The sequence below is a fragment of the Amblyraja radiata genome, chromosome 22 (assembly GCF_010909765.2).
Source record: "Amblyraja radiata isolate CabotCenter1 chromosome 22, sAmbRad1.1.pri, whole genome shotgun sequence".
In the NCBI taxonomy this organism is placed as follows: domain Eukaryota; kingdom Metazoa; phylum Chordata; class Chondrichthyes; order Rajiformes; family Rajidae; genus Amblyraja; species Amblyraja radiata.
In genome coordinates this window covers 16,634,406-16,660,501 of record NC_045977.1, presented here as the reverse complement: position 1 = coordinate 16,660,501, position 26,096 = coordinate 16,634,406, and the positions used below count along the sequence as shown (strand labels likewise).

Genomic DNA, 26,096 nt, shown 5'->3' with positions numbered 1-26,096 from the left:
AAACTTGCAGCACTAATGGGTTCATTTTCTAATCATATACCTGTATGTTGCAGCAGCTGATTAATATATGGGCTATATAGCATAAAAAATTCCAAGCTGCCATGAGCAACACACATGAATATAGATTACCACCAAAAATATAGAATCAAGCAGCTTGGAAAAAGACCCTTCGGCCCAAAATGTCAATGCCAACCAAGCTATCCTATCTTCATTAGCCTGCATTTGCTCCATATCCCTTGAAACCTTTTCTATCAATGTATTGTCCAAGCATCTTTTAAATGCTGTTATAGTATCTGTTTCAACTCCCTCCTATGGGAGCTCATGCCGTATACCCACACCCTCCGAGTTGCCCCTCAGATTCCTATTAAATCTTTCCCTTTTCATCTAAAAGCCATATCCTGTTGTTCATGATTCCCCTACCATGGGCAAAAGACTCCATGCATTCACCTTATCAACTCCCCTCGTGATTTTATACACCTCTATAAGATTACCTCTTAGCATCCAGCGCTCCAAGGAATAAAGTCGCAGCCTGCCAACCTCTTCCCATAGCTCAGGGCCTCGAATCTTGGCAGTGTCCTCATAAATTGTCTCTGCGTTCTATTAAGCTTCCAGACATCCTTCCCACAGAAGGGTGACCAAAACTCAACACAGTAATTCCCAATGTGACCTCACTAACGCCTGGTACAAGTGTAGCATTGCCTCATCAACTTCCATTAGAAATGGACTTTAGAAACACAGCATAGAAACAGGCCCTTCGGTCCACCCAGACCATGCCGACCAGCGACCACCCTACACACTAGGGACAATTCTCCAATTCTTACCAAAGCCAATTAACCTACAAACCTGCACGTCTTTGGAGTGTGGGAGGAAACCGGAGCACCCAGACAAAACCCATGCGGTCACGGGGAGAACGTACAAACTCTGTACGGCAGTCAGCTTCAAACCTGGGTCTCTGCACCAACCAACTGTGCCACTACTTGGTTACTATTTCCCGTGATAACTTACTGAAATGTACAGAGGTACTTTGAAGGTAGATAAAAAATGCTGGAGAAACTCAGCGGGTGGGCAGCATCTATGGAGCGAAGGAATAGGTGATGTTTCGGGTCGAGACCCAGCCTTTGAAGGTCAGGTTCTTTAGCACTAAGAATTATTATGATGACTTTGAGCTTAATTATTATGTAATATTGCGTTGTGCATTTAGTTCCATAAAAACCCCTTAATAGTTTTGTCATATTTTCCATCCCATTTTTGCTCCATGTCTTTACTATGCAATGCATAAAAAAGGAGTTACCATGGTATCCATATTTTTGCACTTCTCTACATATTTTGGGTGCAAATACCATATAATTCATTGGCAGTATATTCTATTGTATAATTTTGACTCCACTATAGTCTATTTAGTTTTATGGGGATGCATCAGAGCATGGTTTGGGAACAGCTCCATCCAAGACCGCAAAAATTGGAGAGAATTGTGGACGCAGCCCAGACCATCACACAAACCAACCTCCCTTCCACTGACTCCATCTACACTTCACGCTGCCTTGGCAAGGCCACCAGCATAATCAAGGACTAGTCGCACCCCAGTCACTCCCTCTTCTCCCCTCTCCCATCAAGCAAGAAGTAAGGAAGTTTGAAATCACACACCACCAGGTTGAGGGACAGTTTCAGACAGTTTCTTCCCAACTGTTATCAGGCAACTGAACCATCCTACAAACAATTAGAGAGCGGTCCTGAGCAACCATCTACCTCTTTGAAAAACCCTCGGACTATCTTTAATCGGACTTTACTAGACTTTATCTTGTACTAAACGTTAGTCCCTTTATCATGTATCTGTACACTGTGGATGGCTCGATTATAAGCATGTGTAGTCTTTCCACTGACTGGTTAGCATGCAACAAAAACTTTTCACTGTACCTTGGTACACGTGACAATAAACTAAACTATCACACTGCCTGTATCTCATTTCATCAAGTTATATTTTCCCCTCTATCCCAAAGCATACAGGGCCCAGGATTAGTATTTGTGTGTCTCATCAACAACCATAGCATCAAATCAGAGGAAAGACCCTTCAGGTCACATTGCCTGCTCAATTACCTACGTTCTCATGTGTCTGGATTATTCAACATTGCAACAAAATTAGCATTCATTCAAACTTTGAAGGATCAGAATAACCCAACTTAAATATTCCAATTAGCACAACGGGTCATTTACTGGAGGCACAAGGAACATGTAGGAAGGAACATGTAGATGCTGGTTTAAGCCGCAGATAGACACTAAACGCTGGAGTAACTCAGCGGGACAGGCAGCATCTCTGGAGAGAAGGAATGGGATACGTTTCAGGTCGAGACCCTAGGGACCCAAGGAACTGCAGATGCAGGAATCTTGAACAAAACACAAAGTGCTGAGGAACTTAGATGGTCAGGCAGCATCTGTAGAAGCGATGGATAGGCGATGTTTTAGGTTGAGATCATTCTTCCGACTGATTGTAGTGGGTGGGGGGGGGGGGGGTGAAGAGAAAGAAACCTGGAAAAGAGAGGGGGGGAGGTAGGACAAATCCTGGCAAATGATTGGTGGATACTGATGAGGGGGGCTTGATAGGTAAATGGCTGGAGTAGGTGACAAAGGGTAGAGACAAAAAAGAGACAAAATGGTGGAGATGAGAGGAGTAAAGCCAGAGGCAGGGACGCGTCAGATTGGCATTTATCTTCAGACTGGTTGTAGGAGTGGGGAGAAAGCTGGTAAAGCACCAAGGGCTGGATCAAGCCTGGCAAGTGATAGGTGGATACAGGTGAGGCGGGAGGGTATTCGAAAACGGGTGGGGTAAGTAAACAAATGAAAAGAAAACAAATAGGGTGTCAGCTAAGGATAGAAGAGGTGTGAAATGTAAAGCTGGCGGGAGGGATATAGGAGAGGGGGAGGCGTGGAGGTAGTCTCGGACACACACATGTGCTGAGAGGGAGCGGCTAGAACTAAGATTTTTTTTTCAAAGTCATAATTTCATTGAAAATCTAGCACGAATGAACGACGATAGGAAGCCACACAAACAGCATTCACAAGTAAAAAACTGCATTGTACCCTTCGAATTACAATGATGTACACAATCTCCAGGGCAGAAGTTGGAGACTTTGTTTGCACTGCCCTCTGATCAATTGCTTTCTTTATTTAAGACACTGTTGAAACAAGTACTTAATTGCACTGTCACAGGACTGAGGGAAAGAAGATGTACGGAGCATTTCATGGATCAGTTTCAATTCTAGACATTTTCAAGCCAGAGTTTAATTAGATTGATTGTAAAACTGGTTTACTGGCTTCTGAAGGTAATTGTTTCTTAACTCCATTTCCCTCAGCAATCCAAAGATATAGATGCAATTAAGTAAATGAAATGACAGCAGCATGTGGCCACTTAGATGCTACAGTTTGGACATAATTTGCACGGTTTAAATATATCAACCATTTTCAGTTGGTGGTAGATCCATTCTCCCACCCAATGTATCAATATTATGTTTGGCACTCTGCTTCGTATCATATTATAAGATCATTAATTTAATGCAACTGGACTGTGGATGCACATTAAAATAAATTGTTTGGTGGGAGAAAATAGTGGGAGAGAGCTGGCTATAAACTGTTGCGACCAGGTCAGGGTGCAGAATTGGCAGCTGAGATCAGCATTGGTTTGCAGTATCTATCAATCCTTTTAACTGACAATTTAATCGATTGCCAAGTCCAAAGGTCATCGACTGCAAACTAAACCGGCATTATTAGTTGCAGACAGTTGCTGGAATCCATCGCCTAGAAAGCCTGCTTTCATTTCTGCGTGTAGATGTAAAAAAGAGACACGGTCTAATTATTATTCAGGTAAATACAACAATGTTTTATCCCTGCCAGTGTTACCAAAGTATAATCTTGTGAACCATTTTGCTGTATCTTGTATTAACCCCACAAAGGTTTGTTAATATTTTTGGCTTTTAAGTTCTTGCAGTTAGGTATGATTAAACCATTCATTCCAGAGTTTGCTACTGTTAGCGTGTACTTGAGCTGACCAGAATATAGCTCCACTGTATTTTAAAACTTTTTATACAATAACCACTAACTAATATTTCCAATGTCTTCCCCCTAGATAAACCATTTTATTGTGGCACAGACAACAGCATATTTTGTACAAAGGAAATTTACCCAAAAAAACACCTACTTATTTATTACAAATGAATTAAAAATGAATGCAGAATCTCATTTTATTGTCTTTTTATTTATCTGTTTTTCTTAATATACACAGAACTTTTTTTTTTGTGTAGGAAGGAAGTGTAGATGCTGGTTTAAACTGCAGATAGACACAAAAAGCTGGAGTAACTCAGCGGGGCATGCAGCATCTCTGGAGAGAAGGAATGGGTGACGTTTCGGGTCGAGACCCAGAAGGGTATCAACCCGAAACGTTACCCATTCCTGCTCTCCAGAGATGCTGCCTGTCCTGCTGAGCTACTCCAGCTTTTTGTGTCCATCTTCTGAACTTTCTTTTTGTTTATTATGGGTTTTACAGAGTTTTGGGACATTTGACAATAAAACTCTCTTGAAAAGCAAATAACTGCAATGCAATATTCGTCTCAAGCGGAGTACTATATCCCTATTAGGAACAGTTTAGCTATTAGATGGTGGTAAATTCGGTGTAATCATTGACATTGTAACTTATAATGTTTGGGTCATTACATTTAACAAATAGGACCAAGTCATCGACAATTGCTATCACCATAAACATACTTTCCATGGAATTTGCTGGCAACATTTAATTTTGTTTCTGGTTGGTGATAGCTGGTCCCTGACAACTATTGATAAACTATCACAGGGGAGATGGCAGGAGCACTATGACCCAACCCTTTAAACAGTCACACAAACAATCATACTCAACATAACCACTCCAAGACCATACAACCCAGCGATATGAATATTGGGAAGGGTCTCGACCAGAAACGTCTCCCATTCCTTCTCTCCAGAGATGCTGCCTGTCCCGCTGAGTTACTCCAGCATTTTGTGTCTATCTTCGATATGAATGTTGATTTCCCTAATTTCAAGTAACCCTTGTATTCCCTCCCTCTCCGTCTCTTCCCCGCACTAGTTGTCATACTCATTTCACTGTCGGCCTGTTCGAGTTCCACAGTCTGTATAATTCGTTATCACCTACACCACAGCCAACAATGGACCTTTGTGGGCTCCACCTTTCCTTGATCATCATTGCGTTTTGAATATCTTTCATTCATTTCTTCTACGTACCATCTATATCTCTCATACCCCGTTCCCTTGACTCTCAGTGTGAAGAAGTGTCTCGATCTGAAACTTTACTCCAGAGATGCTGCCTGACCCGTTGAGTCACTCCTGCATTCTCAGACCATGACTGCTCCCCTTGCAGTGGGATGGCACCCATCAAATAAAGAACACAATTCAGTGACTAAAATAAATATTTATAACATTCAGAAGCCTTTTCAGAACAAAAAAAATTATATTGATCTGAAGGTCTGGACCCTTTTCTCCAGAGATGCTGCCTGACCTGCCGAGTTACTCCAGCATCTTCTATATGAAATACGCACCGATAGTCTCAATAATCAGGATTTTAAAAAATTTAAATAAAAAAATTAAATTCCTCAGATCCTCAATTAGTTTTACAAACGGCATCTTTGATGGGAATCCTTTAAGAGTATCATCTATGATTTTTCTTCAGTTTAAACACAACTTCTCTGACTTACAACACTGACTAAATTTGTGTATTTCAAGAATGTTAACTTTTTTAAATTCTTCAGCAGAAATATCAGGCCAACTGAAACACATATCCCGACGTTTTGCCACTGTGAATCTGGTTTAAGCGTATCGTTGTTGTTATTATTTTAAAAATCAAGTCTCTCTGCGCTGCTGAAACACGTTACATCGATGCTGTTGGATTTCTCTCGCACAAACAGTAGACCGAGCGAGAACTCTGCGTCGCTGCCGCGGCACGGCTGATTACTGCAGGAACAGTAAGGATTTTTAGGGGCATTATGATAATGCAGGTATAAACACAATTGCCCCCAAAAGTCCCTGACTTTCCCTGCGGAATCGGGGTCCCTTAATCACCTCCCGAATCTGACGTGTTGATGTGAGAACTGGCTCGTCTGAGTATCGGCCGCCTGCACTGTTTAACATGCCCACCCCACCTTGTCCCAACCTGATTAGGGACAGTAGCGCCTAACAGCTATCTCACTCCTGAACGCCTCGCTAAACCATGACCTCCGCACTATGTTAACCTCACCGAGGACTTATTGCAATAATATAGATTTTTAATGTATTGATTTTTTAAAATATCTATGAATACTATGTTTACAGGCCTGATATGCTGCTGCAAGTAAGATTTTCTATCGTTCAGTATTCGCTACATAGGACAGGGTTTAAAAATGTAACAACACATTAACAATTTTGGTAGATAGGTTGTTGGCGTTTCAATTTTCTAACCGGAATAATTAACACCATTGAAGGAGGTCTATTACACCACAGACCAGTGGAAATTATATTAATCTTATGCCCATTTCTAAAGTGGGGAAAATCCCACACAGTTGTTAGAAAGTCCCATTTAAAAAATTGTCTCAACTTTGTGCAATGTGTTCCTCCTGGCTTTTTTTCTTTAAGGTTGGAAACTTGTAACCCGTTTAACTCTGTGCGATCCGGAGATCGCGCTAGTTTGCACGTACTCTCTGCGAGGGACAATCAACCAACTGGTGGGCGAGTGCGTGAGATCTTAAAGCGGGACTTTGCGGGCCAGTTGGTTCTGTTCAACAATCTCATCTCGCCCCCAAAACCCCGCTCCTGGACTCACAGCTGATCGTCGTGTCCTTAAAGTCGTCTCCTGTTTCACAGAGTCCAGCTTCCTCCTTGCCACAGAATCCTCGTCCGCCGCAAACAAACCCTTCGCAACTTGACAGTGGCAGTAACAACCTCACATGCACGTCAGGCATTTAACTCCAGGTTGTTGCTGTTGGAGGACACGCCCTTTCACAGAATCGATGATCCACGCAATTAATAATTATGGAATGATCTGGATTTTTCTGGAGATTATTGGATACAACTAACTGCAAGATTTCACCAAGACTGCAGACATACAATCACGCGATTAGACTTGGATGGCAACACTGTGAACTCGCTACAGATTATTTGCCAGGGCTCACGATTAAACCTGCTAAAGTGTAGGCGGTCTCGGTGAAATTATCAATCGACCGCTTCCTTCCCAATCAAATTAAACTCCAGTGGACCTCAGAGGGCCGAGTGTCGGTTCAGAGATGATCATGAAGTTCAAATGGGCAGCGGGGCAGTGCGATTGCCGTGTCACTTCACATGTTAATGTCGCATGTCAAACCAAACGTTGAATCGCATGCTAATGTCACATGTTGAACCGCACATGTTAATGACATAAATGCCAGTCTTTGAAGCGCGCATGTTAATAGCACACGTTGAATCGCACATTAGTTTCACACGAACAGCACGTCAATTTCGCATGTTAATGTCACATGTTGAATCGCACATGTCAATGTCACATATACATGTCACGCGTTGAATCGCACATGTTAATGTCACATGTTATTGTCGCGCTAATTTCACGAGTCATTCCTAATGTTAATTTTTCAGGCGAAATTGCTTTCCTGGCCGATCCCCACTTGGATCAGCGTCTAGGATTTGTAACTAGAAATATGCATCAGTGAGCGAGGCAGAGGCAGAGGCAGAGCCTTTTTTTATCGGAATGGCTGTAGGAACTGCGAGGAATGGTGCGTAACAGATCTGTTTTCGTAACTTCCAGAAGGTAGGCATTGAGCAACAAGCCGGAATAGTCAGGCTGCTCGTTCAGTGCGACAGTTTCAATCTCTCTCTCACACACACACACACACACACCCTTGACTGTACCTCGTCGATGACACTCTACCTGCAGAAGCCTTGACCCGCGACCAAAGGTCCTCCTGATGCCTTGGTGAAAACGCCACCGTGAGATTTGCGGCAGCCAGTCTCTAGAACACAACCACTCTCGCTCGTCCACTGTAACCAACGCTTCCGTCTCTCGGTAACTCCATACCTGCCCGCCCGTGTGGCGAAAGGTGCAGATGTCAGAAATTCACCCCCGAGGGGCTCCGGGGTAGTTTATTTTGTTTTAGTTTTGTTAATCACTAAGGCAGAATTGGCACAAAAAAAAGATATAAACAAAAAAACACACACACAGGACTGGCTACTCACTTGAGAAGTTTGGGAGCCTGCGCCGTCAGACCGACCCTCCCTCCCTCTCCCTCTTTCTGTTTCTCTCTTTCTCCCTCCCTCCCTCTCTCTCACACGCACCAGCACACGAGTGACTCTCTCGCTTGTCACAACCTGAGTCATAAGACCACGCTGCTTAAAGAACTCCTAGTTATTTCTTGATGGTGGCGCCAACTCTTGGAATGACCGGGGCCAAACACGATGAAAAAGCGAGGGCGAGGAGGGGGAGATTTAAAAAAGACTTCCAATCCTTTGCTGCAATTACATCCCACAGCAGATCTGACCACCAGCCCATCCTGTTCATTCCTCAGTAGGCTGGTAATGTCGACACGCCAAAAATAAAATAACATTTTTGTAAAGTACATGGAGGTACCTTATGGTCCGGGTCGTATTAGAATGGTGTTTTTTTCCCCCCTCTCTAGAAATCGCCTCCAAATATAGTAGCACGGAAGGGGCATTCCTAGAAATTAGACGCCAGTGAGAGTGAGAGAGAGACAGAGAGAGATATACACCTCCCACTTTCCAACGGCGGAGGCCCCCTACAGGTTAATTCCGCCCTTAGTTCGACCAGATAGACACATAATGCTGGAGTAACTCAGCGGGTCAGGCAGGCAGCGTCTCTGGAGAAGACAAGAGGAATAGGTGACACGTTGGGTCGAGACCCTTCTTCAGACTGAGAGCAAGTGGGAAAGGGAAACGAGAGATGTAGACGTAGAGATAGAGATATAGAACAGATGAATGAAAGATATGCAAGAAGTAACAATGATCAAGGAAAGGTGGAGCCCACAATGATCCATTGTTGGCTGTGTGCTTGGTGCTAACGTATTGTACAGACAGGGAAACGCAACAGGACGACTGTGAAACTAGTGCAACGACTAGCGTGGGGGAGGGAGGAAGAGAGAGGGGATGCAAGGGTTACTTGAAGTTACCCGTACAAAATTCTTAAGGGGTTGGACAGGCTAGATGTGGGAAGATTGTTCCCGATGTTGGGGAAGTCCAGAACAAGGGGTCACAGTTTAAGGATAAGGGGAAAGTCTTTTAGGACCGAGATGAGAAAAACATTTTTCACACAGAGAGTGGTGAATCTGTGGAATTCTCTGCCACAGAAGGTAGTTGAGGCCAGTTCATTGGCTATATTTAAGAGGGAATTAGATATGGCCCTTGTGGCTAAAGGGATCAGGGGGTATGGAGAGAAGGCAGGTACAGGATACTGAGTTGGATGATCAGCCATGATCATATTGAATGGCGGTGCAGGCTCGAAGGGCCAAATGGCCTACTCCTGCACCCATTTTCTATGTTTCTAAGTTAGAGGTCCTATAAAATCGAGGAAAACACCTTCCTTTTTGATGGGCATCAAGTTCCAAAGTGGAGTTACCCAATTAATTTTTTTTGGATGTAATGTCCTGGGATCACTATATAGATTTAATGTCCCACACTCCGAAAACGTTACCGTCGGGCCACCACAAATACAACTGTAAATTGTCCCTGGTGTGTAGGACAGTGTTATTGTATGGGGGGCGGCGTGGACTCGGTGGGCCGAAGGGCCTGTTTCTGCGCTGTAAACAAAACTAACACCACACCATGAGTTTCTCCACATTAAAGGGACCCTCAGATACCGTTTGCTTTTCCTTGTATCTGTGTTTCATGTTAAGTAAGTAAGTAAGTAAGTAAGTTTATTGGCCAAGTATTCATAAACAAGGAATTTGCTTTGGTGCTCCACCCACACGTAACAACATGACATACAGTGACAGTTACGAATGACTCAGAAAACACTAAACATTAATAAAATGTCTGAAGAAGGGTTTCGGCCCGAAACGTCGCCTATTTCCTTCGCTCCATAGATGCTGCTGCACCCGCTGAGTTTCCCCAGCAATTTTGTGTACCATTAATAATAATAAAGCATTATTACTGAAGTTGACATCAGTGCAGCACATACATACAAACACTCACAATCACGGACACACACATACTTCACCCTTGCAAGCAAAACCTAGCATTGTTGCCTGAGCATATTACATGTAATTATAAATAATTTATTTCCGTCTGCAGGAAATGAATATTACCTTTTCTAGGAACATGAAGGAACAGTTCTGCCAGTCAACTGGTCCCATCAACACATAATTTGACAGTTTCATAGGAAGCCATGTCTTCCTCTCGTTATCTAGGACTCTTTACAAAGGACAATGCTAAATGAAGAACATGTTGGTTTTTCTGACATCCTGAGGCTATAACAGTGCTGATGTGGGCATTTTGAAGACGCGTATTCCCTGAAGCAAATTCACAATATAATCACAAGCGGGATTTTAAAAAAATGAGAGATTCCACCAAAAGGAAAAGTTTGCATCTCATATTTAGTGGCAAAATTACACCACTGGAGTAACTCAGCGTGTCAGGCAGCATCTGTGCAGGAAAATGGACAGAACGTTTCGGGATGAGATCTTTCGTCAGACTGACCAATAACGCTATTTGTCCATTTCCCTTCACAGATGTTGCCTGACCTGCTGAGTTCCTCCAGCAAAGATAGACACAAAATGCTGGAGTAACTCAGTTACCTGGGTCAGGCAGCATCTCTGGAGAAAAGGAATGGGCGATGTTTCGGGTCGAGACCCTTCTTCAGACTGGGCAATTCTATGAGCACCTTTAGGAGTTATGAGGAAACTGCCTTCCTTTTCGATGGGCATCAAGTTACAGATCCTCAGTCTGAAAAAGGGTCTGGACATAAAACGTCACCCATTCCTTTTCTCCAAAGATGCTGCCTGACCCGCTGAGTTACTCCAGCATTTTATGTCTACCCTCCAGCACTTTGTTTCTTACTCAAGTTCTCGGCATCTGCAGTCTCTTGTGTCCCATGTCTCATGGTCTAAGCTGTGTTTGCATATGCTCCCGACCTTCCAGCTTGATTCCGACCTTCCAGAGCTCATTCACACCAGTTAATTATACTCATGGAACCATTTTTGTTTGGACTGTAGCATTTCCTGCTTTTCCTCAATATGGCAGTGACACAGCGCGTTGACCTGCTGCCTCCCAATGCCACAGACCCGGCATTGCTCCTGACCTCTGGCGCAGGCTGTGTGGAGTTTGCACGTTCTCCTTGTGTGACCATGTGTGCTTCCCCTGGGGGTTCCGGATTCCTCCCATATCCCGTGCAGGTCTGTGGGTTAATTGGCCTCTGTAAATAACTTGTAGCAATGGGCTGGCATGGAACTAGTGTGAACGGGTGATCCACGATAGGCGTGGGCTCGGTGGGCTGAAGGGCCTGTTTCCATGCTGTATCTCTAAACTAAACAGTGAAGAGCAAACTCCACACTATATACTGACCTGGCTATGTAGACCATAGAACTGTACAGCACAGTAACAGGCCCTTTGCCCCACAATGTTTGTGCCAAAGAGGATGCCAAGACCAACTTATCTGCCTACACATAATCCATGTCCCTCCATTCCCTGCAAATCCTGGAGGAATGCACTTGATGTATTACATGGAACCTGTTTACCAGGAAATAGTGATTCTTGTCACACAATTCAGGAGAAGGGAGAATGCCTCAAATCCTTCTTTGAAGAACTCACTCATTAGGCACTGGATTATTGGTGGAATCTAAGAGCAAAGGCAACCACGTGAGACAGAGTTAACTCCAGACAAGTGCCTTACGCACAAGAAAAGCTGCAGAGTTCACCACAGGCCAGAAAAGCTGTACGCTTAATAGAAGCAAAAACATGTGGTGAGGTTCAATACAGTCGGCAGAACAGGGAAAGTACGGCTATGGTGGCATTGATGGAATTAATAGGCAAAAGTTAGGTTTAGGAGTGAGTTTATTATTTATTATGGTGAAAGGCTTTGTTTTGCTTGCTATCCAATCAAATCAGTTAATACTATTCATAATTATCAAAGATGTACAGGTTGATACATTAATTGGCTTTGGTAAAATTGTAAATTGTCCCTATTGTGTAGGATAGTGCGAGTGTATGGGATGATCGCTAGTCAACGGGGACTCAATGGGCCGAAGGGTCTGTCTCATGCTGTGTCTCTAAACTAAACTGAAACTAAATACAATCGTCAAACTCAAGTATAATAGGCAGAGCAACGCTCCATCTCCACCACGCTGGTTCGGCAAGGCCCACACATATTCATGGATGAGGTACAGAAGTGTGAAAACGCACACTTCCAGATTTAGGGACAGTTTCTTCCAAGTTGTATCAGGCAACTGAACCATCCTATCACCAACTAGAGAGTGGTCCTGACCTCATATCTAACTCATTGGAGCCCTCGGACTATCTTTAATCAGACTTTACTGGGCTTTACCTTGCACAAAATGTTATTCTCTTTATCCTGTATCTGCACACTGTGGACAGATTGATTATGATCATGTATTGCCTTTCCACTAACTATGCAACACCAAAACAAAATATTTCACTGTACCTCGGTACACATGACAATAAACTATATTAAAAGATACAGAGAGCAGAATATAGGGTGGCGCAGTGGTAGAGTTACTGCCTTACAGCACCGGAGACCCAAGTTCGATCCTGACTACAGGTGCTGTCTGTACAGAGTTTGTACGTTCTCCCTGTGACCGCATGGGTTTTCCCTGGGTACTCCGGTTTCCTCCCACACTCCAAAGACGTACTGCGGTTTGTAGGTTAATAGGCTTCAGTAAAATTGTGAATTGTTGCTAGTGTGTAGAATAGTGCTAGTGTAACGGGGTGATCGCTGGTTGGCGGGGACCTGGTGGGCCCAAAGGCCTGTTTTCACGATGTATCACTGAAGTCCAAACATAGTTCTCAGGATTGTAGCGCAACAGTTCCAGTGACAAAGTCCCAGCATTCTTTTTTATTTCACTGTTCCAGCAGTTTTTCTTTATTTTCTGTTCTTAATCAAACTCCCCCTCTCTCCCCCCACCTCTCTATTTACACTTCCTCCAGAAACATCAGCTAAAATTAAAAAAGGAGGCACCAGCAGCATCTGTCTCATCCAACACTCACGGTCTGCATCCTCTCACAAACAGTCCCTCCATTCCCCTTCCCCCCGTCCCACCATGTTCTCTGCAACATCAAACATATAGTGCCCTATATAATATTTGGGACAAAGACCCATCATTTATTTATTTGCCTCTGTACTCCACAATTTGAGATTTGTAATATAAACAAATCACATGTGGTTAAAGTGCATTGTCAGATTTTAATAAAGGCCATTTTTATACATTTGGTTTCACCATGTAGAAATTACAGCTGTGTTTATACATAGTTCCCCCATTTCAGTGCACCATGATGTTTGTGACACAGCAATATCATGTAAATGAAAGGAGTCATGTTTAGTACTTTGTTGCATATCCTTTGCATGCAATGACTGCTTGAAGTCTGCAATTCATGGACATCACCAGTTGCTGGGTGTCTTCTCTGGTGATGCACTGCCAGGCCTGTATTGCAGCCATCTTTAGCTTATGCTTGTTTTGGGAGCTAGTCCCCTTCAGTTTTCTCTTCAGCATATAAAAGGCGTGCTCAATTGGGTTCAGATCGGGTGATTGACTTGGCCACTCAAGAATTGACAATTTTTTAGCTTTGAAAAACTCCTTTGTTGCTTTAGCAGTATGTTTGGGATCATTGTCTTGCTGTAGAATGAACCGCCGGCCAATGAGTTTTGAGGCATTTGTTTGAACTTGAGCAGATAGGATGTGTCTATACACTTCAGAATTCATTATGCTACTCCCATCAGCAGTTGTATCATCAATGAAGATAAGTGCCAGTACCTCCAGCAGCCATACATGCCCAGGCCATAACACCCCCACCTGTGTTTCACAGATGAGGTGGTATGCTTTGGATCTTGGGCAGTTCCTTCTCTCCTCCATACTTTGCTCTTGCCATCACTCTGATATAAGTTAATCTTCGTCTCATCTGTCCACAAGACCTTTTTCCAGAACTGTGGTTGCTCTTTTAAGTACTTCTTGGCAAACTGTAATCTGGCCATCCTATTTTTGCAGCTAACCAGTGGTTTGCATCTTGCAGTGTAGCCTCTGTATTTCTGTTCATGAAGTCTTCTGTGGACAGTGGTCATTGACAAATCCACACCTGACTCCTGAACAGTGTTTCTGATCTGTCAGACAGGTGTTTGGGGATTTTTTCTTTATTATAGAGAGAATTCTTGCTGTCATTTGCTGTGGAGATCTTCCTTGGCCTGCCAGTCCATTTGTAATTAGTAAGCTCACCAGTGCTCTTTCTGCTTAATGATGTTCCAAACCGTTTCATTGGCACAACTTTGGTCCTCATGTTAATAAACAGCAATAAAAGTTTCCAAAGGTAATGGATAGACTGGAGGAAGGCCTAGGTGCTGAGATCTCTCTTGTACCTGCATTAAGGAGGCATTTAAACACACATGAGCAATTACAAACACCTATGAAGCCATGTGTCCCAAACATTATGGCGCCCTGAAATGGAGGGGCTATGGATAAATACAGCTGTAATTTCTACATGGTGAAACCAAAATGTATAAAAATGGCCTTTATTAAAATCTGACAATGTGCACTTTAACCACATGTGATATTACAAATCTCAAATTGTGGAGTACAGAGGCAAATAAATAAATGATGGGTCTTTGTCCCAAACACTATGGAGGGCACTGTACATGTTTGCATCTTTCTCACTTCCCTGCTTTAATGAAAGGTCTTGAAGTGAAAATGTCAACCCTGCCTCTCCCTCCACAGATGCTGCCTGAACTGCTGAGTGAAACATAGAAATAGGTGCAGGAGTAGGCCATTTGGCCCTTCGAGCCATGCCATTCAATATGATCATGGCTGATCATCCAATATCAGTACCCGTTCCTGCTTTCTCCCCATAGCCCTTGATTCCGTTAGTCCTAAGAGTTAAATCGAACTCTCTCTTGAATATAAATTGAGTGTTTTGGTTTGGATTTCCTGCACCTCAATTCAATAATACTTTCAACGTTACTTTATTGTCACATGTACCTAGGTAGGGTGAAATTCTTTGCTTTTGCATAGAATGGTCAAGTAAGCAACGAGACGCCATGTATCTGGGGGCCGATCAAGTTACAAGGTACTCATTACTGTCCCGACAACCCTCTGTTCTTGTCGCCAGGTCCCTCTTTGCAGTTTTTAACTTGGAAATACACAATCTTTTTCTCTTGTAATTTTTTTTTTTGGTTAATTAAGTACTTTGTTAGTTCAGCTGACTAACTATCCTCCAGGTTCCTTGAGATACATCTGTCACTTCATTTAATGGGACTGCTTTCCTGCATTCTTGTTGATGGCTCACATGGTGCTCTGACTTTGGCTCCATCAAACCCATTGAGTTCAGCTGGGTCCAAGTGGTGTCAACTATCAGTGCACTGCTCCATTGTACCATACTGCCCTTTACTATTTGAATTAATATTATACCCATGCAAGTATATTTACCATTCCCACCTCTCTTGGTTGTGCTTTAATTCAAATAAATAATTTAAACCAAGGTTTAGTTTAGTTTAGAGATACAGCGCAGAAACAGGTCATTCGGCCCACCGAGTCCATGCCGACCAGCGACCATTCGGCCCACCGAGTCCATGCCGACCAGCGACCATACTGTGCACAAGCACTATCCTACACACTTGCACTATCCTACACACTAGGGACAATTTAGAATTTTTATCAAAGCCAATTAACCTGTACATCTTCGGAGTGTGGGAGGAAATCGGAGCACCCAAGGAAAGGTCGCACTGTTACGGGGAGAACGTACAAATGCCGTGCAAACAGCACCCGCAGTCAGGATGGAACCCAGGTCTCTGGAAGCCCAAATCTGAGGAAGGACATTATTGCCATAGAGGGAGTGCAGAGAAGGTTCACCAGACTGATTTCTGGGATGTCAGGACTGTCTTATGAAGAAAGACTGGATAGACTTGGTTTATACTCTCTAGAATTTAGGAGATTGAGAGGGGATCTTATAGAAACTTACAAAATTCTTAAGGGGTTGGACAGGTTAGATGCAGGAAGATTGCTCCCGATGTTGGGGAAGTCCAGGACAAGGGGTCACAGCTTAAGGATAAGGGGGAAATCCTTTAAAACCGAGATGAGAAGAACTTTTTTCACACAGAGAGTGGTGAATCTCTGGAATTCTCTGCCACAGAGGGTAGTCGAGGCCAGTTCATTGGCTATATTTAAGAGGGAGTTAGATGTGGCTAAGGGGATCAGAGGGTGTGGAGAGAAGGCAGGTACGGGATACTGAGTTGGATGATCAGCCATGATCATATTGAATGGCGGTGCAGGCTCGAAGGGCCGAATGGCCTACTCCTGCACCTAATTTCTATGTTTCTATGTGAGGCTGCAACTCCACCTCTGCATCTCCATGCTTCCCTTAAGAACCAAGGAACTTGTTCTTATTAGAACTGCTTTCCACTTGAGGTTCTTCCAAGGCACTGACGTAGCTCCAATTCCATTCACTTGATCGCCCATAGGTTTAATCCCCTTCACCACTGCAGTTAAGCTTTTGGCTGCCAATGTTTCAGGCTTGCAATTCCCTCCCTGAATCCTTCCCATCTTTCTACCCCTTTCACCACTGGCCCACAGAGGGTACAGGATTGAAATTCTCTCCCTAAATTCTCACCTCCTTTCCACCTCTTTCTTTCTTAGTTACTCCTTAAAATCAACTGCATGGATCGAGTTTGAGTTTATTGAGTTCAGTTTAGTTTATTGTCACGTGTACCGAGGTAGTGAAAAGCTTTTGATGCGTGCTAACCAGTCAGCGGAAAGACAACACCATCAATACAATAATGATTACCATCGAGCCATCATCGACACACACATGATAAAGGGATTAACATGAATAATGTTTAGTACAAGATAAAATCCAGTAAAGTTCAATCAAAGATAGTCTAAGGGTAATCTAAGATAGTGGCTCAGGACTGCTCTCTAGTTGTTAGTGGAACGGTTCAGTTGCCTGATAACAGGTGGGAAGAAACTGTCCCTGTGTGCGTTTTCACACTTCTATATCTCTTGCCTGATGGGAGAGGGGAGAAGAGGGAGTGACGCATCCTTGATTATACTAGTGGCCTTGCCGAGGCAGCGTGAGGTGTAGATGGAGTCAATGGAAGGGAGGTTGGTTAGCATGATGGTCTGGGATGCGTCTACAATTTTCTGCAATTCCTTGCGGTCTTGGATGGAGCTGTTTCCAAACCACGCTGCGATTCATCCCGATAAAATGATTACTACTGCATACTTGTAGAAGTTTGAGAGAGTTGTTGAGGACATGGTGAACTTTCTAAGCCTTCTAAGGAAGCAGAGGCATTTGTGCTTTCTTGGCCATTGCTTCAGTATGGATGGTCCAGGACACGTTGTTAGTGATATTTATTCCTTGGAATTGGAAGCTTTGAACGACCTCTACTTCAGCGCCGTCGATGCAAACCGGGGTATGTGTATCACTTTGCTACCTGAAGTCGATCACCATCTCAACTCAATAATCTCAGCTCATAGGATCAAGTTTTTTGTCATTTACTCTAATGCCTCCTCTAGCTCAGCATCTTTGTGTTAACAACAGTCCTGCGAAATGCCTTGGGATATTTTGCCCATGTTAAAGGTGCAATACAGTTTATCCTTGTACAAGGCGTTGGCGAGGCCGCATTCAGAGCACCATTTTGGTCACCCTTCTATAAGGAAGGATGCCATTAAGTTGGAAAGAGTGCAGAGAAGATTTACGAGGATGTTGCCAGGACTAGAGCTATAGGGAAAGGTAGGGCAGGGTAGGACTCTATTCCTTGGAGAACAGGAGGCTGAGTGGGTAATCTTTTGGACATGTATAAACTCATGAGGGGGATAGGGTTGAACGTCCAGGATCGGGAAACCATGGACCAGAGGACATGGGCTTAAGATGAGAGGGTCAAGATTTAATATGAAGCTAAAGGACGTTTTTCTCTCAGAGGGTGGTGGGTGTATGGAATGAGCTGCCAGAGGAAGTAGTTGAGACAGGTACTATAACAGCATTCAAAGACATTTGGGGAGGTACATGGATAGGAAAGGTTCAGAGGGTTATGGACAAAACATCGGGCAAATGGGACGAGATTAGATGAGGCATCTTGGTCAGAATGGACGAGTTGAGACAAAGGGCATGTCTCCGTGCTGTATGACTCTATATATGTGCATGGTTTTGATGTTGTCGCTGAGAAGAAACATCACAAAATGTTAGGGCGGCACAGTGGCGCAGCGGTAGAACTGCTTTCTTACAGCGCCATAGACCCGGGTTCGAACCCAACTTCGGCTGCTGTCTGTACAGAGTTTGTACGTTCTCCCTGTGACCGTGTGGGTTTTGTCTGGGTGCACTGGTTTCCCCCCACACTGCAAAGATTGACAGGTTCGTAGATTAACTGGCTTCGGTAAGTTGTAAAATTCTTCTGGTGTGTAGGATAGTGCTAGTGGACAGGGTGATCGGTGATCTGCGCCAACAGAGTTGGCCAAAGGGCCTGTTCCCACGCTGTATTTCTAGTCTAAAGAGTTGTCCGAGCCGGGTCACTGGAAGGCACATCATTACTGCTGATGGGGGAAGCTGGAAGTGGGAGGCTACAAGTACACTTGTTAATGGTCATTGCAGGTCCTTCTCGCCAGCATGGCTGGTGCTTATGTCAGTCCAGGCAGGGGAAGAATGCCAGCCCAACATGTGACTATTCTTGTCCTTGGCTGGGACATTGACTTGGTAGCTAAATATTTTAACTTGGCTTTTCCAGGAATTAATCTAGGACTGCTTACAGTAAGCAAAAAGCCTGTTTGCCGTACCGGGAAATGACATCTTTCCCCCCACAACCTACTCTCTGTCTCAGTTACAGACCAACATTCTTTCTCCCGACATCCGTTGGATGTGCAATTTTTAATCTCCCCCACACTATCCTGCCGATACCTTGATCCGTTAATGAAGCCCTGAGATACCTGTATCTTCTCAGAATCGAAGACCATGTGATCCCCAATCACGTGGCTGGCAGATAGTGCATTGAAATGAGTTATTTAATGCAAGTTTATTTAAAGCTTTCAGAATACGTCTGCAGTTCACACAACACATCCAAACTGTGTAATTTCATCCGTCAGCTTTCAAGTGACTACATAAACTAATCCAAGTTTGCTCCCATGATTCATGACATCATTTGACCCTTCAAGTGGCTTATTACTTGGCAATAGCAGGCAATTAATTACCGACTGACATGTAGCGTTTTAGTGAAGATCCACTTTCAACCGTTATTGTACTGGGCAGTGTGGTAGTCTGCTGGACCGCTCAGGGTGAAGGCCGACTCCTGGTATTATTGGAAGCTGCTGAGTTAAGATTAAGCAACATATTCCTGGGAAATGGTGCCACGTGAATATAGATTGTGAGCATTTCCTCGACAAACATACGGCTCAGAAATGTCCGAGTGCCCGCAATGTTTATTTATACAAAAGATTGACACAAAATGCTGGGGTAACTCAACGGGACAGGCAGCATCTCTGGAGAGAAGGAATGGGTGACCCTTCTTCAGTTGATTAGGTTTGAAGAAGGGTCTCGACCCAAAACATTACCCATTCCTTCTCTCCAGAGATGCCGCCTGTCCCGCTGAGTTACTGCAGCTTTTTCGATCTATCTTCGGTGTTTCACCAGCTTCTGCAGTTCCTTCCTGCACATTATGTCACGCAGCAGCACGCCAGATATGCAAACATAGTACTCTGTACAAACCATAATAAACAAAAAAAAGTTCGGAAGATGGACACAAAAATCTGGAGTAACTCAGCGGGACAGGCAGCATCTCCGGAGAGAAGGAATGGGTGACGTTTCTGGTTGATACCCATCTGGGTCTTTCCAGAGATGTTGCCTGTTCCGCTGAGTTAATCCAGCATTTTCTGTCTATTTTTGGCTTAAACCAGCATCTGCAGTTCCTTCCTGCACATTTCTACCGCTTATTTATACAATCCAGGTATCCTGTGGCAATACCCCTTTGTGGATCACTTGTGTTTAATGAGGGCCCACGAAGTAAAGATGATAGTACACTTCATGAAGAATAATAAATAAATAGATTAACATGTGATTATAATGATTTTTAATTATTCAGGTGGTTTCCAAAACAGCAACATTAGTTTAATTTAGAGATACAGCGCGGAAACAGTCCACTTCGACCAACCATCCCCTTACACTAACACTGCTACACACTAGGGACAATTTATCATCTTTACCAAAGCCAATTAACCTACCATCCTGAACCTCTTTGGAGTGTGGGAGGAAACCGAGGCACCCGGGGAAAACCCACACGGTCACAGGGAGAACATCCAAACTCCGTACAGACAGCACCCGGGTCTCTAGCAGCAGCTCTACTGCTGCGCCACCGTGCCACCCAGCTTCCATTGTCACGTGTACTAAGTTACAGCGAAGGACTTTATATTGCATGCTATTCAAACAGATTAGGTGATACTATACATAAATATAATCGTCAAACTCAAGTACAATAGATGGAGCAAAGGGGAAGATACGGAGTGCTGAATATAATTCTCAAGAATCTGAAGAAGGGTCTCGGCCCGAAACGCTGCCAATTCCTTCTCTCCATAGATGCTGCCTCACCCGCTGAGTTTCTCCAGCAGTTTTTGTCTACCTTCGATTTTTCCAGCATCTGCAGTTCTTCCTTAAACATTATACCACACCAACTATTACAAGACCTTTACTACTTTATAGGAACGCAGGGGGCTTTTGCATAGTGTGAGGTCACATGATTGATTCTGAATGCAACCTGTAAAACCATCTGAACAAAGCATCCCAGAAATACTGGACATTTAGGGTAGCACAGTGGCACAGCGGTAGAGTTGCTGTCTTACAGCACCAGAGACCCGGGTTCAATCCTTACTATGGGTGCTGTCTGTAAAAGGTGTTTGTATGTTCTCCCTGTGACACAATGGGTTTTCTCCAGGTGCTTCAGTTTCCTCCCACTCTCCAAAGATGTACAGGTCATTAGGTTAATTGGCTTTGGTAAAATTGTACAAATTTTACAAAGTGTACGCATGATTGCTGGTGGGCGTGGACTTGGTGGGCCGAAGGGCCTGTTTCCACGCTGTATCTCTAAAGTCCAAAGTCATTTTGTGGCCCCATTACCAACATTTAGCTCCATTTGCACCTCCTCCCATGGCAGCCTCCAGCAGAACTAAAACCCATCAATGCCACACAGCCGGTGATCACCTCCAACACAGATGTGCCAGTTATCTCCCCAACCTTCAAATGCTTTTTTTGTCTTCAAGTTGGAATCTCTTTATCATCAACAGTTCAGTGCCAAAGTGATGTACAACCATCAGATCAAAGCCCAAAGTCACTGGTGCAATCTATATAACCATAAAGACCAAGAGTCAAGAGAGTTTTATCTACTCCATGATATCGGAGTAGAATTAGGCCATTCAGCCCATCAAGTCTACTCTGCCATGCAATCATGGCTGATATATTTTTCCTTCTCAACCCCATTCTACTGCCTTCTCCCCATAACCTTCGACGCCCTTCCTAATCAAGAACCTATCAATCTCCGCTTTTAAAATACTCAATGTCTTGGCCTCTACAGGCCAATGAATTCCAAATACACCACCATCTGGCTAAATAAATTCCCCCTCATCTCCATCCAACATGTATGTCCTTTTATTCTGAGGTTGTGTCTTTTGATTCTGGACTCTCATTACTGGAAACATTCTTTCCACGTCCACTCTATCCAGGCCTTTCATTGCCTGGTAGGTTTCAATGAGATCCCCACTCATTTTTTTTAAGCTCCAAAGAGTACAGGCCCAGAGTACATATGTTAACCTAGTCATCCTCGGTATCATTCTCGGACTAGGATAGACACAAAAGCCTGGAGTAACTCAGCGGGACAGGCAGCATCTCTGGAGAGAAGGAATGGATGACGTTTCGTGTCGAGACCCTTCGACAGACTTCTCGGATTATCAAGTTTGGTTAGGTAAAAACATGGTTCCAAACTCAAATAATCTTGGTGAACAGAACGCTGCTTGCTGTCGTTTTAAGTTTAGAGTCAGAGAGTCATAGTCATACAGCGTGGAAACAGGCCCTTCGGCCCAACTTGCCCACGTCAACCAACATGTCCCATCTACACTAGTCCCACTTGGCTACATTTGTCCCCATATACCTGTCCTATCCCAGTACCTGCCCAAATGTTTCTTAAATATTGTGATAGTTAGTACCTGCCTCAACTACCTCCTCCGGCAGCTCATTCCATTCACCTACCACCCCTTGCGTGAAAAAGTTGCCCCTCAGGTTCTTATTGAATCTTTCCTCCCTCACCTTAAACCTATGTCCTCTGGCTCTCGATTCCCCTACTCTGGGCAAGAGACTCTGTGAGTCTACCCGATCTATTCCTCTCATGATTTTGTACACAAATCGTCTACAGAAAGATTCAAGGACACTTGATAACGCTATCTTTTCCTGGAAAATGGGTCAAAAAGGAAACGAAGCTCCGGGAACATTGCGGAATTCTGACAGAATCCATGTAAAATGAATCAAACTCATTGTATCCAGTCACTGTTCATTGGTATCCTTGGCGTACATGCAAGAATGACACAGTTGGAGAGAATTCTAAGAGTCTGACTAACTTTTGAAACACTCCTATTCTCGGTATTTAAAATATTAAAAGTGTTTGAAAGAACTAGAAAATAGATTCCATGCAAAGTTTCAGCCCAAGGAGTCATGGATATTGACCGGGGGTGTAAGAATATCACAATTTGATTCACGGACTCTGTTAGTCTCTCCTCAATTATCCATCCAACACCCATCCCACATTAATCACAGTCAACATAACGTGGTGTAATGTCTGGTTGCTTTTCATAAAGACTCATTTCCACCACAGTGGATTGACTAATCTCTGCCTGTGCAGTGTTTGTATATGATTCAATATTTTCATTATTTATCAGTGCATTTAGTGAATCGCTAAATTCAGTCCAAGACCAGAAGGACATGCTATACCATATCAAAGTGTAACTAGCAGCGGCGACTTAGGAATGCTCAGAGTGAGGCCACATGCAAATTAGAGGAACAACACCTCATATTTTTCTTGGGCAGCTTACAACCCAATGGTATGAACATTGAATTTTCCAACCAACACCACCCCACCCCCATTCCCCACTCTCTTCCCTGTTCCCTACTGGGATGTGCACCCATTTCTCCCACCCCCCCTTTCCCCGTCCCTCCATCCCCTTCCACCTACATCCCATCCTCTGGCTTCACATTTCATGCCTCTTCTGTCCTTTTACAGCTTTTAGTCTTTAGTTTAATTTAGAGATACAGTATAGAACCAGGCCCTTTGGCCCACCCGACCAGATCATCCCGTACACTAGCACTAGGGACAATTTTCCATTTTTTACCTAAGTCAATTTATCTACAAACCTGTACATCTTTGGACTGTGGGAGGAAACCGAGTCACCCGGAGAAAGCCCACGTGGTAACAGAGAGAAAACGTACAAACTCCATACAGACAGCACTCGTAGTTGGGGCTCTGGCGCTGTAAGGCAACAGCTCTACCGCTACGACAGCATGCAATCTTCTTTACATCTCTGGCCTTTGTTCACCCATCTGCCAATCAACCCTCCCCCCCCCCCCCTCACCTGTATCCACCTATCACTAGCCATTCTTTGTCTCACCCCTATCCTTTTTCCAGCTTTCTGCCCCCTACTACAATCAGTCTGAAGAAGCGTCCCGACCCAAACTTCTCCATGTCCTAAAGAGAAGCTGCCTGACCCGCTGAGTTACTCCAGCACTCTGTGTCTTTTATAGGAATGCTCAAAATGCTTTCACATTTGGAGTTTGCAAAGTTAGAAAAATAAAGTCAGCAAAGATAAATATATAGAGGGACTGGAAACCAAAATAATATTCACACATTTATCTATTTCCCCTGAGTATTTTAATGACAACTCAAAAAGTGTTTATTTTGATTTCTTGTTTAAGTTTAAACAACCTGGTGTGTTTTGATAATATGCTTTATATCTTTAAATGTTTGTACTAGGGTCTCAGTCCTAGAGCAAAACAGGTACATAGTTCCATGAAAGTGCCAGCACTGGTGGTGGAAAGTGGACAGGGTGGTGAAGAAGTTGTTTGGCCCGCTCACCTTCATCGGTCCGGGTATTGAACAAGCGTTAGGACATCATGTTACAACTGTACAATATGTTGGTGAGGTCACATTTCCAGTACTGCGCACTATTGTGGTTAGTTTGCTATGGAAAGGTTGTGATTAAAATGGATGCAAAAAATATTTACAAGTTTGTTACAGGGTCTGGAGGGTTTGAGTTATAAGGAGGAAGGAGAGGCTGGGCCTTTCCCTCTCGAGCATAGGAAGCTGAGGGTGATCTTGTATATAACATTATCAGGGGCATAGGCATGAGGGCATGTTATACCCTTTATTTCTTATCTTTGCAGAGTGGAGGGCTTGATTACGTTTACAGAGCAGTTTCGGACATGCATTCTAACAGAATCATCTGCACTTGGTGTGTAGGAAGGAACTGCAGATGCTGGTTCAAACTTCAAACCGAAGATAGACACATAAACCTGGAGTGACTCAGCGGGACAGGCAGCATCTCTGGAGAGAAGGAATGGGTGACGTTTCTGGGTCGAGACCCTTCTTCCGACTTGATGATCAGCATGGTCGGGAAGGGCCGAAGGGCCTGTCTCTGTGTATGACTCTAGTAAGTCATATGAGACAAACTGAACGGGTTAACATTAAAAGAGAACACAACGGAAAACAGAAATGAAACAAAAAGGGAAAATGCAAGGCTAAACTTATTAGAAGAAACGAATCCGGGTTATTAAGTTTTCATTTGATAAACCGGATTGGCGATTTTGAAATGTAAGAATGCATGCTATGTTTCCACCCTTTAAAAGAAAAACATACAAAGAAAATTGAAGATAGTGTCTCCGGGGCGGTAGGATTCAGTTCAGTGTCATATTGCAAAAGCGCCCCATTACTTTCTAACAAGTTGAACTACGCACTTCAAATTGAAGGAGCTATTTCTATTCTTATAGATTTTAATCGTTTAGGAACACAGAAGACAATAAAACAATACTTTGCACTGTGCGCGTCAGCTAACCTGCAAGGCTCCAGTAGCCCCGGAGCAAGTTTTCTCTCAGTTTTCATTTACTGGAATTGCTCGGATCGAAGCCAAGTTTACGCCAGGGCAGGTTTCTGCACCCTCTACTGGTACAGATCTGAACATACGAATAATTCAACCACCATGATACGAGCAAATGACTCCTGAACTGCCAAGTATTACCGATAATAGCCATCGGGTCTCTTGTGAAAGAAATAACAGTTAAAGAATCTTCAAAGTACTTTGCAACCAATTTAATGAATTCCTTTTGCATTGGACATCTTGTTTTGCAATTAAAAACACATCAATTATTTAAGAGCAATGCACAATGCACAAAGTACAAAGACATGTTTACGGAAACGAGCAGGCCCGAGGCTTTAGCAAATAATTCTGCTATTTTGTTTGTTTTTAGAATGTGCCATTCAAACACGCTTTGTAATGAAATTCCATAAAGATTTTATGAACCTTCGGAAGATCTTTGCTTAAGATAATAAATCATACCTTACAGAAAAACGATAGGAACATTTTCAACGCATAATCATACGTCCTGCAGCATTAACGAGTTGCATGAGTTGATACTGCCAGGAATTTTGAAGTCACATTGAAATGGTTTGAAAAGTTCATTGGAAAACGTGCTGATTACATTAACCCAATATTGGGCGTCAGTAGAGTGCTCACTCACCCTGATTAAATTTCCGAGGAATATTTACATATTATGTGGCCATGAGGTCGAGCAATTATTGATACTTTTTGCTCTATGAAATAACGAGTTAATTATTATTTTGAGTTATTTGTTATTGGATT

The 26,096-nt window shown here is 43.5% G+C and overlaps 1 long non-coding RNA gene across 4 annotated transcripts in view; it reads right to left on the bottom strand.

Moving 5' to 3' along the window:
• The window catches only part of LOC116985633, a 55,809-nt gene extending 29,930 nt beyond the window's left edge, over nt 1–25,879 (bottom strand). Inside the window, exon 1 of one of the 4 annotated variants that reach the window (XR_004415321.1) lies at nt 25,794–25,879. This is a non-coding gene — a long non-coding RNA (uncharacterized LOC116985633). Of the gene's footprint in view, nt 1–7,911; nt 8,299–8,626; nt 8,726–25,292; nt 25,513–25,793 lie in introns of those variants that run through there. The other 3 variants (XR_004415322.1, XR_004415320.1, XR_004415319.1) reach the window with 3 other exon arrangements.
• Nucleotides 25,880–26,096: the final 217 nt, after the last annotated feature.